Here is an 18,974-nt window from a genome sequence, read left to right as displayed (position 1 = left end):
CAGGAGAGCCTTTGAGGATGAAACTGGGAATGCAGAATTTCCATAAGATAGAGTAACATACAGTCCTAAAGAGGCTGTGTAGAACATGGATGGGCAATCTGCAATAGGCAATTTTTTTAATGCAAAGGGGTTTTTTGTGTGTGTGTGTTACATAATTAAAATTCTCTTGCGAACAGAGTGTTGTCCGGTTTTCCCCTTTAGCATTTTCACATATACGTAATTCATTTTACATTATATTTCCATTTCCATTTCACTTTAGCTGTACTTTTTTTCTTCTCATATTTTCCAACTTTTAATTTTTATTATATGCATAAACAATGTCATTTTTCCCTTCCCTTCCCTTTAGAGATAAACCAAATTTATCTCTGGATAAAGACTGGAAGTCTTTAAGAAGATGTTGGATAGTCATTTGTCTGAAACGGTATAAGGTTTCCTGCTTAGGTTTGGACTAGAAGACCTCCAAGATCCCTTCCAACTATTATATTATCATTTCCTTTCCATATAACATGTATCTTCAAATTCGGTTCTTTATATAGTAAGCATTTGACATAATTAATTTGCACACTTAAGAGTATTAATATAGTTCACACACATCTTAATTAGATACATACTATTGCCATGTTTAAGATACTTCATTTCATTTTATTAATCCCCTATTCCTAAATTTTCTTTTCTCTTTTTCTTCTTTTGATATGTCTTATATATTTTCTTCTGAATCTTTTCTATCACTTTTCGATTGATTGTTTGAAAGACTCTCCCCAAAGTTTTGTTTTCCCACTTCCTATTGTTTCTCTTTTTATTTTTGGCTGGTTTCTTTTTTGGATGCCATTTTCCTTTTTTCCTCTCTACTCTTTCTGTGCCTCTATAAATCTCAATAGCGTTGTTCCACTGAGTTTTGTTTTTCATTTCTTTTTCTACCTTGTTAGCTTCTTGATCATTTGTGTTCCTTATCTATTCCTCTCTTCTATCTCCTGTTCTTTTTGTTTCGACATTTCTTTTTTTCTGGCTCCTTTTCTGGCTCTTTATTACCTTTTAATGTTGCTCGTGCATTTTTTAACATTTCCAACAATTCCTCAAACATCCCACCCTCCATATTCAGATTTAACAAACTTTTAATATCTTTATATTTTACCACAATGAATTCAATCCCTCTTCTTATTCCACTCTTTGATATCAGGTCCCAAAACAGTCCAGGTCACTTTGAAAATCCCTTATTTCCTTCCTCAGCCCTAGACAAAACGAAGTCAAATAGTAGAACAGGACCACACCCACCTTCAAAGCTTTGCTTCAAATTGTTATTATGCTTCTTCTCTCCGTAGGTGGCTTTTACTGTTCCTCTATGCAATCGGGTCTATAGTTTGTCAAAAAGTACCAAAGATCAAACCAAAAGTTCAGAATCCAAATGCAAATTATCCAAATTATTCCTTTTGTTGTTTTAAATTTCTCCAGTTCCAATTTTATTAATCAATTTCTCCTTGAGCTTGGTATTTAGTTACCGCTAGTATTTTTTTCCTTTTTCTTTTCCCCCTCCATATTCCAAGTGACGTTTAGCTGCTAGTTTAGCTCCGAAAAAAAATTTAAGCACCAAAATTAAATTATTTTGTTCTTACACCAGCCAATCTTCCTCCGGTCCCAACACTCCATCCATTACTCTGCTCCTTCACCAGTCTTATTCCAGATGCCCCGGCTCCAGAGCGGTCATTTGAAGATGGCTGCCACCCCCCCCCCGCCAATCTTTGGAGAGCATTGTTTCCGACCCGCTGGGGAGCTTGTATAAATAAATAAAGTATTTATTTATTTATTTATTTATTTATTTATTTATTTATTTATTTATTTATTTGTCAACAAGTACAAGGAAACAAGTATCAATATAGACATGTAAGAAACATGTAAGGTCCACGGTAGACAGTTTAAGGTAAAAGGCATGGGGGTTAGAGGCAATAACAACAGGATCAGGTAGAGTGTTCCAGACATTTACTACTCTATTGCTGAAGTTGTCATAGGAAGATGAAAAAACTAATAGTTATAGTAATGCAGCCTTACAGAATAGTTTGACAGTGATGAGGGAATTATTTGTTTAGCAGAGTGATGGCATTCAGGAAAAAACTGTTGGTGTGCAGTGCTCTATAGCATAGTTTTGAGTGTATGAGATGAAACAATTTATGAAAAGGATGCACGGCCTCTGTAAATATTTTCATGGGCCGCTTTTTGACTCATGCAATGTACAGGTCCTCAATGGAAGGCAGGTTGGCAGTAATTGTTTTTTCTGCAGTTCTGATTATTCTCTGAAGTCTGTCTCTGTCATGTTGGGTTGCAGAACCACACCAAACAGTTAAAGAAGGGGCAGATGACAGACTCAATAATTCCTCTGTAGATCTGTATCAGTAGATCCTTGGGCAGTTTGAGCTTCCTGAGTTGGCACAGAAAGAACATTCTTTGTTGTGCTTTTTTGATGACGTTTTTGATGTTTGGTCTCCATTTTAGGTCTTGAGAGATGATATAGAATGTAGAAATTTGAAGGTCTCTACTGTTGATACTGTATTGTCTAATATTGTAAGAGGTGGTAGTATGGGAGGGTTTGTCCTAAAGTCTACCACCATTTCTACGGTTTTGAATGTGTTCAGTTCCAGATTGTCTCGGTCGCACCACGAAGCTAGTTGTTCAACCTGTCTATGTGTATGCGGTTTCATTGTTGTGTTGAATGAGACAAATCACTGTTGTATCATCTGCCAACTTCAGTAGTTTAACAAATGGATTGTTTGCTAATTGTACAGGTATCTGATACGATTTTGCCTAGCTTCACCTGTTGCTTTCGGTCTGTTAGGAAGTTTGTGATCCACTTACAAGTGTGATCAGGTACCACTAGCTGATTTAGTTTAGTTAGAAGAATGTCTGGTATGATGGTATTGAATGCTGAACTAAAGTCTACAAAGAGGACCCTTGCGTAGGTCTTTGGAGATTCAAGATGTTGTAGGATGTAGTGCAGAGCCATCCATATAAACAGCATCATCTGTCAATCTATTTGCTCAGTATGCAAACTGCAGGGGATCTAACAGCGGATCCGTGATGGTTTTCAAGTGGGACATTGTAAAGTCCTCCACTTGCTGTTATGGCAAAATTAAGATCTGCCTTTTTTACTTACGTAAGAATAGAAGCCGACACCAATTTCCAAGAGAAGAGAGGTTTTTATTTGTATTGAATGCATCCAAGAGTTCAGTTGATTTGCATCGAACTGAACTGTTTTAGGGATCTTTTGGCAGAGTTTTTATACCTTCAAATTGATTATTACAAATCATACAGATGTCAAATAGGCGTATACAAGTTTAAGGTCATAAACTTCTTACCTAGGTCAGTACCTAGGTCAGTAAAAGACATTTCGGGAAGGTTCTTACTTAGGTCAGTACAGGACATTTCGGGAAAGTTTACAAATATTCTGGGAGAGTTACAAATACATGATTCTCATAAGGTCCCCAAAGCATAATAAGGAAGTGAAGTGAAGCTAATAGGGAAGTGAATCTTGGTTACTCATGAAGCTAGGAGGAAGATTACTAAGATATTGCTAAAGTATTGCTAGCATATGGCTAAAACATTGCTTGTTTACAAGTTGAACTTTGGGTGTCTTAAACTGTCACTATATCGCGTGCGCCTATGATTAATATTCTGTGGTTAACTGTCCACCCAGATTTCCTAATTGCCAACAAAAGCACATTTCTAGTTCCCCTTTTAGAGATGCAAGAAAATAAGGAACTATCTTTCTTTAGGCAAAAGGGCATACACAGAGTTCCAAATCTAAGCATTAGAATTAGAATAATTATAATTAGCCTGATTAAGTATTGGGGGGTTCACTTGTGGACCCCATGCTGTTTCAGGACATTGTAAAATCCTCCACTTGTGACCAGCCGAAAGTCCTCGACCTACGACCTGTCAGCCCGGCAACTACAGGATGACGCCTATTGGCTGAGATGCACCTGGCTGAAGCGGGACGTTTACTGTTTCCCTATTGGTTGTTGAGAGCTCAAATATAAATAGTTGTCAAGGAGAGTGTGATGCTGAAGTTGTTGTTCTACTATTTTACTTGCTGTTTAGTTCTAATACATAGTTGTTAAAGGTTTCCTCAGTGAGTCTGTCACTTCTGTCATTCAGTCTTCAATACTGGCGACAAAGGTGGGATGCAGAGGAACCTAGACAACTTCAAACAAGAGGAAAAAATGCATTTACCTCACTTGAACCTCCTCACAACTCAGCACGCTTGCTCCTTTTTTCTCTACCACGGAATCATTGGACAGGCTCCTAGAGTGGATTGAATGTTTTTACTAGCTAGCAACTTCCACAAATTGCTTGCAGACAGAAAGAGACATTTTTTCCTCAGTTCCTGCAAATCCGAGATGTTTGCCACCATGCAAGCTCTAGCCGCTCCCTTGCCATTGCACTCTATCTCTTGGAACATTCTGCTCTTAAAGCAATGGAACCACTGTTCCCTAATACCTTCCTGCACTGCCAGACGCCATTCATTCCAGCAATGCCTGCAGAAGGAAGGGGAAACAATGAGCTAATACCAGGCTTCACTTAGGAAAGGTATGAGAAGCATGAAACCTTGTGCATAATAACTTAGAAACACAAGGTTTTTAAATATAAAATTTCATTCTCCTACTGATTTCCAATAATTCACAAATCGAGTGCAAAGTTGATGGTTTTTGTAAAAGCGCCAAAAATAGAGTATTTTCAACTCATTTTCTTTTCTTTTTTTAAAGATCTGGAAATTCTGTTAAATCATTCTCATTAGAAAGAGCATGTTTCAAACTCTGTGATGTAGATGTGGATGTAACAGAAGGAAGCAACAAAAATAGATTTATTTATTTTTTTGCTCTTTGACTTTGATAAAGCAAGTAAATATATTTTGATTGTTAGGATTAGTGAAGTGAATTAAAGCAGCATCTTATCAGCTCATTCCAGTAGTATTAGGACTAGATATAATCACTGCATATTATGGAACAAAGAATTCACAAGATAAAAGAAATAACATTGATAATATTAAGGAATAACAGCCAGCTTCCAAAACACTCAGATCAGATCAGCCCAGCATCTAACAAACAGAGAGCTAACACTCATTCTGGCTCCCTCTTATGGCCCGATTGAGGGAAACAGCAACCAATCATATTTTACAGTATGATTTAAAGAAACAGGTACAACATTGTGAAATGATTTATATATTGCCAACCCAATCGTTAGATTATATTCCTAACATACATGTCACAAATTGCAAACAGCAGAATCGGTCTTTATAAACAGAATTTGAAGTGTAGAGCCTTTCAGAAGGGAACAAGTCTAGTTTTGGAGAGCTCTCTTGCTGATAGACAGATGGACAGAGTCCTGGGCGCCTTTAGAAAATTATTTTCCAATATTTCATTGGTTTAGAAAGAATAAAACGAAACAACATTGAATGAATAGTTTGAGATTACCGAGACTGGGAACTCTTCCCATCCATTTACTTAATTCCTAGCCCCTTATTGGTTGGTGATAATATTTTGCAAAGGTCAGCTAAGCTGTAAATAGATTCCATCACATTTTGCACTTAAATTCCCCTTGCTAATCTACTCCCACTCCCTCATTTAGAGACCATTCAAAATTACAACACTTGCGGGGGAAAGTTTAGCAATCAATCCTCAAATTTACAACTGTGATTCTATGATCACGATTGCCATTTGCATGCTACATAACCAGCTTCCGACAAACAGAGTTAATGGAGATCTAGGAATGAAATTGCAAGTAGCAATCACATGATATCTCACCTAATAGGTGTGGTGATTCACTTAAGAACCAAAGCAGAAGTGTAGCTGTAAATCTGTCATGGGCATATGACAATTCACATAGCAACCAAAGCACTTAACAATGCAGTTTCAAGTCCCAATTGCACTTATTAAATGAGGAATTCCTGTAGTGCTAGCAGCTGAAAAATGTCAAGTTTTAGAAATTAGGAAGGGAATGGTCAAAATATTTTTTAACAGTTGTGTTAAAATGAGCGATTTCTTCGACACTAAGTGTTTGTTATGTGTTGTTGCTGGCTGCTATTTTATGTTCATTATAGTTTTGGATTATTGTTTTTTTACTTTCTTTTTAATTATTAGCTGCCCAGAGTCATGCAATTGAGATGTGTGGCCATACAATTGAATAAATAAATAAATAAGTAATAAGGACTTCTGGTTTATAATATTAAGGGAGGTTTCCAAGGGTTGCTGGAGAAAAAAAGGATATATTGAAAGATTAGCATACCAACTTTGCTCTGCATGTTGCCTCAGAAATAAATTGCACTGAGTTCAATATATTAATGTGGAGAATATGGATTAACTAGCTGGATACCAGTGCTCCACTATGAAACTATGTGATTGGGCTCTTCTCCTCTCCTATCCCCTTCTCTCCCTCAGGCTTGCCTCACAGAGGCCTCTCCTATCTTATCCCGTTCTCTCCCTGAGTCAAACTCCTTAGCATCAAAACATTTTTCAGGTGGGGAGGGGGAGTAGAATGTCTATACTGCCAGCCTGAAGGCTAGATGAATCATGCACTGGCCATGCCCATGCCTAAGTGGCAGTTGGAACAGAGTTCTTTTCAGGTGGGGAGTGGGAGTAGAACATCTAACTTCTTAGCAACAGAGCGTGTTAATAATAATATAATAAATACTAATGATCTGATGGTCATTTTGAAAAATCCTTTCTTAGTGAGCACCCAGAAGTCAAGAGGAACATACGAGCCAAATTTCAAGTTTGTTGGCTTTACGGTTCTGGAAATTTCATGATGCACATGTGGTATTTCACTTTTATATATATAGATAAATGTTCAACCCAGCATTAGCGAAAACCTTTTATGTTTTGACCATTTCATTTCCTGGAAACATTTGGTTGCATGGCCTGATCAGAACTTCCTGCTATCAGAGACTCAACAAATCTCAGGAAATCCTAAATGCTTTTGAAAAATTCCTGGCTATCAGAGAAGATGATCAAAGTATTGGTCTTACTAAAGTACACAGTTCATTGATTTTCTTTTGATTTAATAAATTTATAGGCTGCCCAATCCCGAAGGACTCCGGGCGGCTTACAGAAAATAAATTTTAAAAAGTGAAGAGTTACAAACAATGGAGGAAAACAGATTAAAAGAAAGCACATCATGCCCCCCTTCTAATCGAGGTTGGACCTCGGTCAAGAGGTCAACAGCCCCAGGCCTGGCGGAATAGCCAGGTTTTAATAGCCTTTCGGAAGGCCATGAGAGTGGGTAGGGTCCGGATCTCTGGGGGTAGTTCATTCCATAGGGTTGGAGCGGCTACAGAGAAGGCCCTCCCCCGGAGAGCCACCAGCCGACATTGTCTGGCTGACGGCACCTGGAGAAGGCCCACCCTGTGCGATCTTATTGGCCATTGGGAGGTATGCGGCAGAAGACAGTCTCGCAGATATCTGGGTCCTAGGCCATGTAGGGCTTTAAAGGTAATGACCAGCATCTTGAATCGCGCTCGGAGACCAATAGGGAGCCAGTGCAGCTCGCGGAGGATAGGTATAATGTGGGTGTATCTTGGTACACCCGTATCGCTCGCGTGGCTGCATTCTGGACTAATTGTAGTCTCCGAACACTTTTCAGGGGCAGCCCCATGTAGAGCGCATTATAGTAGTCAAGTCTTGAGGTGATGAGGGTGTGAGTGACCATTTGAAGTGCCTCCTGATCCAAATAGGGCCACAACTGGTGCACCAGGCGAACCTGGGCAAAGGCCCCCCTGGTCACAGCTGACAGGTGATGTTCTAACGTCAGCTGTGGATCCAGGAGGACCCTCAAGTTGCGGACCCTCTCTGAGGGATGTAAATTTTCACCCCCCAGGTTTAGGGACGGACTATCTGGGCTTTCCTTAGGGGGCAACATCCACAGCCACTCGGTCTTGTCAGGATTGAGTGCAAGTTTACCGGGGTGTACTGGTCGTAACCCACCACTAGTACAAAGTCACACAGCTAAAATCCAAGGCAGAACTAGAATTCACGGTCTTCTGGTTTCTAGTCTGATGCCTTAACCACTATACCAAATTGGCTTTTATTTTATTTTTTAAAAAGTTCTTCTTTCAGGAAGCTCTTATTCATATACAATTCCTCAGCTTTTAGCCTTTTTGTGGGTAATAAGGAATGGAATACAATAACAGAGTTGGGAGGGACCTCGGAGGTCTTCTAATCCAACCCCTGCTCAGGAAATAAAATTAGTTCACATTTTAATCATAGCTTCTCCAATTTTACAATTTTAAATCATTCCACGAGCTGAAATGAAGTCATTTCTCTGATAGCAATACAGCTATTTTTTTAAAAAAAATACATTTGATACCAATATGCATAAAATGCATAGAATACAGAAATATATTTTTAAGTTGAAAATGAACAATTTAGACAAAGCTGCAAACAAAAAGGGTGGAGTAATATGAAAAAAAAATTGGAGTAATATGCCCTCAAATATATATAAATTTTATGGCTAACTTAGTTTTTTAAATGCTCAAATTGACATGGAAAGAGTAGCAGGGGTGGGTTCCTACCAGTCCTTGACGGTCTTGCAGACCGGTTGGTCAGTGAACCCGGAAGTAATTAACTTCTGGGAACGCCGGCAATGTTCCCTCTAAGGTGCACGGCTGCGCTGCTCATTACCCTCAGTCACTCCGTTTTCAGCAAAGCAAGCATGGGAAAGTCCTTTGCAGGCGACTAGAACTGGCCACCCGCAAAGGATCTTCCCAGACTTGTTTTGTTGAGCACTGGATGACTGATGGTAGTTTGCGCCGGCCATGTTCAGCAAAGCAAGCCCGGGGAGGTCCTTTGTGGGTGGCCACTCCTAGCCACTTGCTCCTGGTGCTGCGGCTGAAGTAAAATTGCAAAGCCCCCACTGCCACTAGAATAACTGCTGCCGCCTCCTCCTCCTCCTCCCCCTCCTCCTCCTCCTCCTCCTCCTCCAACAGCACCACCACATTTGCGGCCTAATGCTGTGGCTGAGGTGAAGCTGCCAAAGATCCCGCTGGTGCCCCCACCCATGGCAGCGGCGCCTCCCCCTTTGCTCGGAGCACCTGAGCTGGGCACCATGTTACCCCTGCCCACTCCTCCTCCGCCATGCTTTTGAGGAGCCATGAGGCTGTGGGAGCCAGTAGGAAGGCGGCGGGGGGGTGGGAACAGGAAAAAACGGCGTCATGGCTTCTCAAAAGCACGGCGGAGGAGGAGGAGACAGCAGCAGGGATAACACGGAGCACTGGGCAGCAAATGTGGTGGCACTGTTGGAGGAGGAGGAGGAGGAGGAGGAGGAGGAGGAGGAGGTAGCAGCAGTTATTCTGATGGCGGCGGGAACTCGTCGGCATCTTTAGGGGCAGCCCTGCCCCCTGTGAAAAAAATAAAGATGGAGCAGATCCACACAGATGATGTCACCACAACATGACTGGAGGAGGAATTCTGGGAGTTCAAGTCCACAAGTCTTAAAGCTGTCAGGTTTGAAGACCCCTAGTTTTTTTTTTTCCTAAAGGGTTAGGGGTGCAAGGATGTTGCAACTTGACAGCATTAAGACTTGCATGCTTCAATGCCAGAGTTTCTGAACCAACATGACTTGAGGACGAATTCTGGGAGTTGAAATCCACAAGTCTTAAAGCTGTCAGGTTTGAAGACCCCTAGTTTTTTTTCTAAAGGGTTAGGGGTGCAAGGATCTTGTAACTTGACAGCTTTAAGACTTGCATGCTTCAATGCCAGAGTTTCTGAATAGCTACTTGGACCGACCTAAGTACTAATTCATAATTTCATATCCGGTCACATGGGTGGCAAGCCACTCCCACAAAAGAGGCCACATCCACAGAGTAGGTTCCAACAATTTTTGAAACCCACCACTGAAGTCTATATTAACTGTTGTGGCTCGGTAGGAGCCTTTGGAGCTGCTATCAGACTGACACAGAAATCTACTGTGAGTGGTTTCACGATGCTCACAGGAGAAGTTAACAAACAGCTGGGGCTCGTTAAGGATCTCCTCCTGTGGATAAAAGAGGGATGGTGCCACGCCTTAGTTGCAGAAGTCAACATCGTTCTCCGTTCATGTGTAACCATTGAAAGAAGCCTTTAGCTAAGTGTCTGGATTCACGTAACTCTGTTTGGTATTTAGTTTGAGTGAAGACTTTTTGTAAGAGCCATTTATTTATGTTTATTTTGGGCTTGCAGCCAGCTTGAGCCGGGATTGATAAAGACATTCCTTTACAAGCTTTGTGTAGCTGTAGTTTCTGAATGAGCAAAGAGGGGGGGTCAGAACAGTTTGACTTCTGCCACGACAAACCTCCATTCATAAAAATACGGAGCAGCTTTACGCTGAAAACACCAGACTGACCCATCAAATAGCAGTATTGGCTGATCAAATTTCTCAGCTGCAGAGAGCTGCAAAAAAAAAAAAAAAAAAAAACCAGCCAAGGAGGAAGTGCCCAGTGGCTATGCCGGATAAATTTGATGGAAATCAGGCCATGTTTGCTGCGTTTCTGGGACAATGCCAGCTGTTCCTGAGTTTGAAAGCGGAGGACTTTCCCACTGACCGGACGAAGGTGGGATTTATTATTAGTTTGCTCTCAGGCACAGCTGGCCATTGGGCTTCCCCCTTGTTAACCCAGCCGAGTCCTTTGTTGGATGACTTCCAAGGCTTTTGTCAATACTTTAAGCGTATGTTTGAGGATCCTATTAAGGGGGAAACAGCAACCAGATGTCTTAAGTCACTGCAGCAGGAGAGTGGTTCATTGCAAGACTATGTAAGTGAATTCAGGCTGTGTAGCCAGGATTCAACGTGGAATGAACCAGCTCTGATGGACACTTTCCAAGACAGGTTGTCTGATGCTTTGCAAGATGAACTGGCGAGGGTGGACAGGCCACCGACGTTCGACGTATTGGTCCACTTGTGCCTCTGGATAGACGCCCGGCTGCAGAGGCGAAGGCCTCGCTGTGCATTCCAGGAGACCACTAGCATGCTGGTTCATCAAGAGACTGCAGTGGACTGGGAGGAGCCCATGGAGTTGAGTGCTGTCAGACCTCGAGTGTCACATTCAGAGATGGACAGATGACGTGCTGAGGGATTGTGTTTCTACTGTGGGGATCTTGGACACCTGGTGGGGAATTGCCCCAAAAAGAATAGAAGGGTTGCATGGACTGCGGCCGTCCCTCAGCAACGAACTATCATGTCAGACAACCGGCACGTTTGTGCGGCTGTGATACCCCGTTCACACAATGTAGCGTGCATTCATGGGATGTGGAATCCCAGGGTGGATGCCCTGCCTATGAAATCGGAGAACTCTGACCCTGCGGACTCGCTTCCACCTCGGACTGTTCTACCCATTGCATCCTGCACTGCAGTTTATCATCCAGTGAGCATACAGTCTCCGATACGGGATGCGCAGCGAGTGATGAATGGGTGGAGCGACGAAAGGCAGAAGTAGGGCCAACCCGTGAACTTTGGAAGGGGATCTTTTGAAGTATTGGGGCCAGCTCTATGTTCCCAAAGGGCACATTCATAGACGGGTGCTCTCTCAGGTTCATGGCGCTTCTGTAGCGAGACATTGGGGGGTTTTCCGGACATTGCGCCTGGCATCCCATCAGTTTTGGTGGCCCCATTTGAGAAATGACGTACGGAAGTGCGTGGAGTTGTGTGTCCAGTGCCAATGGGCCAGGTCTGCGAGGAGGGCTTCGCCAAGATTCAAGCCCTTGCCGACCTTGGTCCCCGCAGCACAGGACTTCGTATCTAGGATCCCGGCGGAGTACCGGGACAGTGTCTGGAACTGTGTTCCATGGAGGCTGTCACCAACCCTTCCAGGCTGCATCCCGAGCATCGGAACCGGGGGAAGGGCCCTGCGGTGGAGGATATTGTGGTGGCCCGGCAGGAGTTGGTGGAGCTGTCGCCAGACTTCGACGGCGAGGGGTCTTATGAGTTGGCCTTGGAGGAGGTGGAGGACCCTGGATAGGGTGTTGTGGCCAGGCCAGAGCTGCTAGAGCTGCCCCCAGAATCCAACAGTACGGGGGCTGGTGGGTCAGCCTTGGAGGAGGTGGAGAACCCTGGATAGGGTATTAGAGCTCGGCCGGAGCTGTTAGAGCTGCGCCAGAATCTGACAGCATGGGGCGTGGTGGGTCGGCCTTGGAGAGGGTGGAGGACCCTGGATGGGGTGTCGACGCCATGCAGAGCAGGAAGAGACGTGGTGGCCACTGGATACCTGGGGAGCATTGGATCAAGGGGAATGTTCCTGCAGGTATTTGGAAATTACGAAGGAGGAAACACAGGAGATGAGTGCAGGCCATCTTATGGACAATCCATTTCGACTGCATCCAGACCGTCAGACCCGGGGGAAGGGCCCTGCAGTGAGGGATAGTGTTGCGGCTTGGTAAGAGCCTTTGGAGCTGTTATCAGACTGACACAGAAATCTACTGTGAGTGGTTTCAGGATGCTCACAGAAGACAACAAGCAGCTGGGGCTTGTTAAGGATCTCCTCCTGTGGATAAAAGAGGGATGGTGCCATGCCTTAGTTGCGGAAATCAACGTTGTTCTCCGTTGGTGTGTAACCATTGAGAGAAGCACAGTGTCTGGATTCACGTAACTCTGTTTGGTATTTAGTTTGAGTGAAGACTTTTTGTAAGAGCCATTTATCTATGTTTATTTTGGGCTTGCAGCCAGCTTGAGCCGGGACTGATAAAGACATTCCTTTACAAGCTTTGTGTGGCTGTAGTTTCTGAACAAGCAAAGAGGGGGGTCAGAACAATTAACTAGGGAGAAACAGGGAGAGAGAAAGAGAGAGAGCAAGGGATAAACTGAGGGAAAACAAAGTAGAAATTTTTTCTCCCTCTCAAATGGAATTGCACAGTTACATATAAGTAGAGCAATCCATTGCTAGTTTGGCTTTGTGTGCCTCTTTCAAACAAAACAGGTGGCAGCCATAACTGGATGAGGGTGGTGGGGAGTGTTGTCCACAACTTTTTGGGCACACGAGTTGAAGATTATGTGAAAGCTATAACTCATCCAGAATGCAGTGGCATGGGCAATTATGGGTGTGTCTTGATACACTCATGTTACACTTCTATTCCACAAGCTGCACTGACTCCCAGACTTTGAATGGTTGTCACTTATTAAGCCCATGGTTGCATGGATTCAGGTCAGTGGTGGGTTCCTACTGGTTCAGCCAGTTCAGCCAAACTGGTAGTGGTATGGCGGCCTGGGTCACTGAAACCGGCAGTGACCCAGGCCTGCCACACCCCCAAATTGTTTCCCCAGTCTCTTCTCCCATCTCCGGCATGTTTCAGCTCATGTGCAGCACAGTTTTCAGTCAATTGCGCATGCACAGCAATGCACAGCAAGGCACAGCGGGCGCGCAAGAAAGTGAAGTGAGCACTGTGCATGCTAAATGCCCTCTCAGCGAACTGGAAGTAAACTGGTTAGGAACCCACCACTGGTTCAGGTTATTTGTGGGACTGCTTCCATTCCACTTTTCTATGAATTAAAAGATGCACAAAAACCCTTATTTAAAAGCTTCCAAGATAAAAAAAGTTATCAAAATAAACATCAGCCCATATATTTGTGTCATGTGCATATGTACAAATTCACATCTCCCACTCTTTCCCCCAAACTCCCCCATAAATTGGATGTGGTGACCTTCCAAGATGCCAAAGCATTGACCCTTCTAATTTCTTTCACAATATATATTCTAACCTATACATCCCCCCTCCTCCCCCAATATTTTTTTTTAGTTCTGGTATACAAGGTGAGATGCTTGAATATAGAAAATGATTGTGTCAAACAGAAGAGTTACTTCAAGGATCTTTGGTGAAAAAAATCCTCAGACAAAGATTATTACGATATTCGTCTGTGACTAATGTAAGGATAAGCTTTTATTGGTTAAAACTGTTTTCTCTCTACAGGCCATTCATAAAACTATACTGAACATTCATGAGAGTGGTACAGAGGCAGCAGCCATCACTGTTATACAATTTATGCTACGTTCTGCTAGAATCAAACCTTCATTTTTTATCACATTTGATAAACCTTTCCTGATGATAGGTGTGGCTAAGCCAATGGACAGCATCATTTTTATAGGGAGAATTAGCAATAGCAGTAGACTTATATACCGCTTCATAGGCCTTTCACGCCTCTCTAAGCGGTTTACAGAGAGTCAGAATTATGAGTCCGGCTGAAGGATAAAGATTAGAATATGCCATTCTGTTCAGGTAATGATAAAAATACCTCCCTAAAAGCAATGGGTAATCCGGACTAATAGAAGAGAACCTGCAATTTCATTATAATTGACCGAAGCCAATTTTTTTGTGAGAAAAGTAAGAAAACATCTCCAAAATGTTTTGCAATAAAATGGTTGTTAAACTGAGTTATCTTGTAGGTTAACCTTTTGTACTACCATTTGAAAATCTGAAGCTAATTTCTACTGTTGGGAAAGGACAATTCTAATTGCCACATCTCAGTACAATATTTTTGAGTTAGGAAATGTCTGGACAATAACGAGCCTTTAAGCACATACAGGTATATGGAGTATGACAAAAGTGTACACATTGTACATAATATGGAAATAAATACATTTTTGGCTTAAGCATGATGACTCTTTTATATTCAGAAATAAATAACAGCGGAAAGGGCAACTATAAATATTTCTGTGTCCCAACTGATCTCTAACTACACAGATTCCTTTTCTAAATATGATGCTATCAGGGATTACGGTAGGTACGGATGTTCATAAAATATGTTTTCAAACCAGCATGAAACAGTCTCACAAAAAGGTTTTTGAGGTAACTGTTCCTTTGGAACAAAACTCGAAATAATTTCAATGATCTTTGTACTTTGTATTCTTGCACCACTGTTTTTCACCGCAGGATTGCAAGAGTGGAAAGGTGGATAACCCCCACTAAATGCTGCTGACAGTCCAATATGCAAATAATTTGGCCAGAAGCATGATTTTAAAAAAAATATTTTAAAATAAAAATAAAATAAATCCCATATAAAACAATGAGAACACAGTTTCACTCTAATTAACTGAAAGATTTCTTTAAATTAACAGTCACACTCCTCAACAGAATTACTGTAGAATCCTTGTCACTTTCTTAAATAAATCCTATAGATTGCTGAACCAGCTGATCACAGGCCAAAGACAGCAACACAAATTTAAACATTCCTTTCAATTACTTTGCCTCCTCTCTGAGATTTTGTTGGATGGAACCAGTTAAGTGGTGTGGCAGGCCTGGGTCGCTGCTGGTTCTGCGACCTGCGCCTTAATTCCACTACCAGTACAGCTGAACCAGGGCGAATCAGGAGCAACCTACCTCTGCTTGGAAATTGATAACTAGCCTAATCAATTACTCTGCCTGTAAATTGTTTTACTTTCTGTTCAGGCCAGATAATATCAAAATAAAATACAGAATGTATTAATAAAAGATAAAATGCATAACAAATATGATCAACATTTTACATTTAAACAACAAGGAAAACTTTTGAAAGAATGCCATGCTAAGGTGTAGGGGAGTAGAAAAGATCCAAGGGTGGAAAGAGAGGTGGAACAACAGAAGAAAGTATCTTCAGACCAACATAAGCTGACTCTTTGCAAATGATGCTTTATCATAGAGATTACAGGTAGTCCCCGGCTTAGAAATATTTGTTCAGCAATGGTTCAAACTTGTGATGGTCTGGGAAAAGGTAATTTACGGCCTATCCTTACACTTACAACTCTCATGCCACTGCCACAGTCATGTGAATACCATTCAGCGGCTTGGGAACCAGATCGCATTTACTACTGATTGCAGCATCCCTTGGTCTCACATTTGCAATTTGTGACTTTTCCAGCAAGCAACTTCAATGAAGAAAGCTGGAGTCACTTAATGACCATGTTATTTGCTTAATGAATGTGGCAATTCACTTAATGGCTGCAGTAAAAAAATGGTTGTAAAATCAGGCCTTGTCACATGATGACTTGCTTTATAACCTCACTGACTTACAATGAAAATTCTGATCCCAATTGTAGTTGTAAAATGAGAATTACCTGTAAGGAAGATGATCTTGATGGAAATATGCTGGGTCTGTTACCTAGGTAAAAGGAGTTGAAACAAGACAATGTCTTGGGAAACAAGACAATACTCAGAAGTGACTCAGAAGAATAAGATAAGGAACGTCTCCTTTTCAGCCTCTCTTCTTGGATTGATGCCAAGTACACTATTTCAAGAAGAGGCTGGCAAGCTGAGGCTTCCCAAGAGGAATTTCATATTAGAACTGGATTTCTGGCATTTGTTTCTGAGGAACATTGCATTCAGTGAATAATCCCAGTTCTTTTTCCTGGCTGCAGTTTCTCTTCCAGTTGGTGACTTTCCCCAGCTAGAAGATCTCACTGCGGTTGATACATTCCTTCATCCTAAGTTTATATAGTCTGGTGTACACAAATTCATCATCCTCTCCAGCTACAAAAACCCAGATAAGCATGGATTAATACCAGACAAACAATCAAGAAGGAAACAATACTTTAATCAAGGCACTACTAGAAAGAAAATCACATCCCCATCAACATTGCCAGGACAAGTGGGCAAACTCTGCCCTCACTAGCACTGAAGACGTTACATAATCAGGTAATGAAACATCTTAGGCAAACAACCAAGCTCTTGGACCCTACAGTTCAACCCTAAGCTATAAATATTATCTTCTATTGATAAGAAATCTAGAATGAAAAACAAGGATGGTTGAAAACAATGTGTCTAATTACTATAGAGAAGATTTTGGAAGTCAAAATGTGTGCTGCGTTTATCTGAGTAGTTATAATGTAGAAGGAAGGCAGAATTGTTCAAAGTTGCATCATAAGACATAAAAAGAAATAATAACTTTTAGCTATAAGAAATAGATTTCTGTTAGAAATAGATTAACAAATAATTCCTAAAGGTAATAATTATTCAATAATGGAAAAGCTTGCCCTGGGAGATGATGGACTCTCCTTCACTGGATCTATTTCAACAGAACCTAGATGGATATCAGTCAGTGCTCAGTACTGTAATTGTGAATTCTAGTACTGGGCAAGAGATTGGATTAGATGATTTCTTGAAATGTCTTTTCCTTCAAAATCTTTCCTATCCTGCTCCCTTTGAGATGCCTTTGGACTATCACTAATACCATTTCTGATGATATAACAAAATTATTTAGAGTTAAGCCCTGCCATTTGTAGATCTTTCAATGTTCTCTATCTTAGTTGGAATTCTGTAACTCAGTTGCTAATTATTATTCAACTAAACTAATATCTATGGCTGGTTGAACTGGTATTTGTTCACAGTTATTTGTTCTGCTTTCAGTAAATAATCCAGCTGGTTTAAGTTCTTGCGGTCATATGCCTTACCAAATAATATTTTTAAATACAGTTTCTTTATAACATATAGAAAAGTGCCTCAAATTAGAAAAGTGCCTCAAATATTTCAATTATTTAGCTTCTCCAGTGTGTATTATATAAACTTTTCCAATATTTATAATATTTATAATATTTATAATATTTATACGTTAACAGCAAACCCACTTGACCCTTGAGGTCCAACTTTACCAGCAGAGACTCACACCCGACAAGCTCCGGAGCAGGGATCCTACGAGGTGCTAAAGACTCCTGGACAACAATAGCCACACCGCCACCCCTTCCCTGGGCTCTTGGCTGATGAAGCACCTGAAATCCGTCTGGGCACATTTCTACGAGGGGGACTCCTCCCTCCGTGCCCAGCCATGTCTCAGTAATACATGCCAGGTCTGCCCTCTCGTCTAAAATTAAGTCCCGGACGAGGGGAGCCTTGTGAACAACAGACCTGGCATTTAGCGACAGCAGCCTGAGACCAGGGTCTCTTCTTTTCAGCTTCTCTTCTTGGATTGATGCCAAGTGCACTATTTCAAGAAGAGGCTGGCAAGCTAAGGCTTCCCAAGAGGAATTTCATATTAGAATTGGATTTCTGGCATTTGTTTCTGAGGAACATTGCATTCAGTGAATAATCCCAGTTCTTTTTCCTGGCTGCAGTTTCTCTTCCAGTTGGGGACTTTCCCCAGCTAGAAGATCTCACTGCTGTTGATACTCTCCTTCATCCTAAATTTATATAGTCTGGTGTACACAAATTCATTGTCCAAGGTATCCCCTCAAAAACAACTCCTTTATTACTGTTCAGCTTTACTTTGAGTTTGCCCAAGGAGTTTTTAAACAAACAAAAAATCAAGGACTAAACCTGAAGCAGAAATAGACGGATGCTTGTAATTGCAAAATGCATTAACAGACACAACCATAATTTTAGTGGGAAACTGTGAACATCCTAGAACAAGCTAAATCCAAAAATTCTAGGGAATTCCTGCAAGCTTGGCACTCAGACAAATCAGCCATCAACAAACACATAGAAATAAACCAAATTTCCAAACCAGATCATTCAAAAAAGACTATTAAAAAGTTTTTTTAAAAGAAAATAAAAAGACAAGAATACACCCTCTCCAGCAACAAAAAACCAGATAAGCAGGGATTAATACCAGACAAACAATCAAGAAGGAAACAATATTTTAATCAAGGCACTACCAGAAAGAAAATCACATCCCCATCAACATTGCCAGGACAAGTTTATAAACAAGGGACAAACTCTGCCCTCACTAGCACTGAAGATGTTACCTAATCGGGTAATGAAACATCTTAGGCAAACAACCAAGCTCTTGGACCCAACGGTTCAACCCTAAGCTATAAATATTATCTTCTATTGATAAGAAGTCTAGAATGAAAAACAAGGATGGTTGAAAACACTGTGTATAATTATTATAGGGAAGATGTTGGAAGTCAAAATGTATGTCTGCATTTATGTGAATAGTTGTAATGTAGAAGCAAGGCAGAATTGTTCAAAGTTGCATCATAAGACATAAAAGGAAATAATAACTTTAAGCTATAAGAAATAGATTATTGTTGGGCATAACAAATAATTCCTAAAAGTAATAATTAT

At 41.3% G+C, this 18,974-nt stretch overlaps 1 long non-coding RNA gene across 1 annotated transcript; it reads right to left on the bottom strand.

Annotated features, from left to right (window-relative positions):
- Positions 1 to 145: 145 nt before the first annotated feature.
- LOC148049752 (uncharacterized) lies at positions 146 to 16,099 on the bottom strand. The gene is made up of 2 exons (XR_015698086.1): positions 16,034 to 16,099; positions 146 to 4,189 (listed from the first exon to the last, which is right to left on the bottom strand). It is a non-coding gene; the product is annotated as an uncharacterized LOC148049752 (long non-coding RNA).
- Between the last annotated feature and the right edge of the window lie 2,875 nt (positions 16,100 to 18,974).

Source organism: Thamnophis sirtalis, unplaced genomic scaffold (assembly GCF_051295495.1).
Source record: "Thamnophis sirtalis isolate CommonGarterSnake01/CBP01778 unplaced genomic scaffold, rThaSir2_p1.2 scaffold_1, whole genome shotgun sequence".
NCBI classification, from domain to species: domain Eukaryota; kingdom Metazoa; phylum Chordata; class Lepidosauria; order Squamata; family Natricidae; genus Thamnophis; species Thamnophis sirtalis.
The sequence above is the reverse complement of the archived record's forward strand: the minus strand, read 5'-3'. Positions and strand labels throughout refer to the sequence as shown.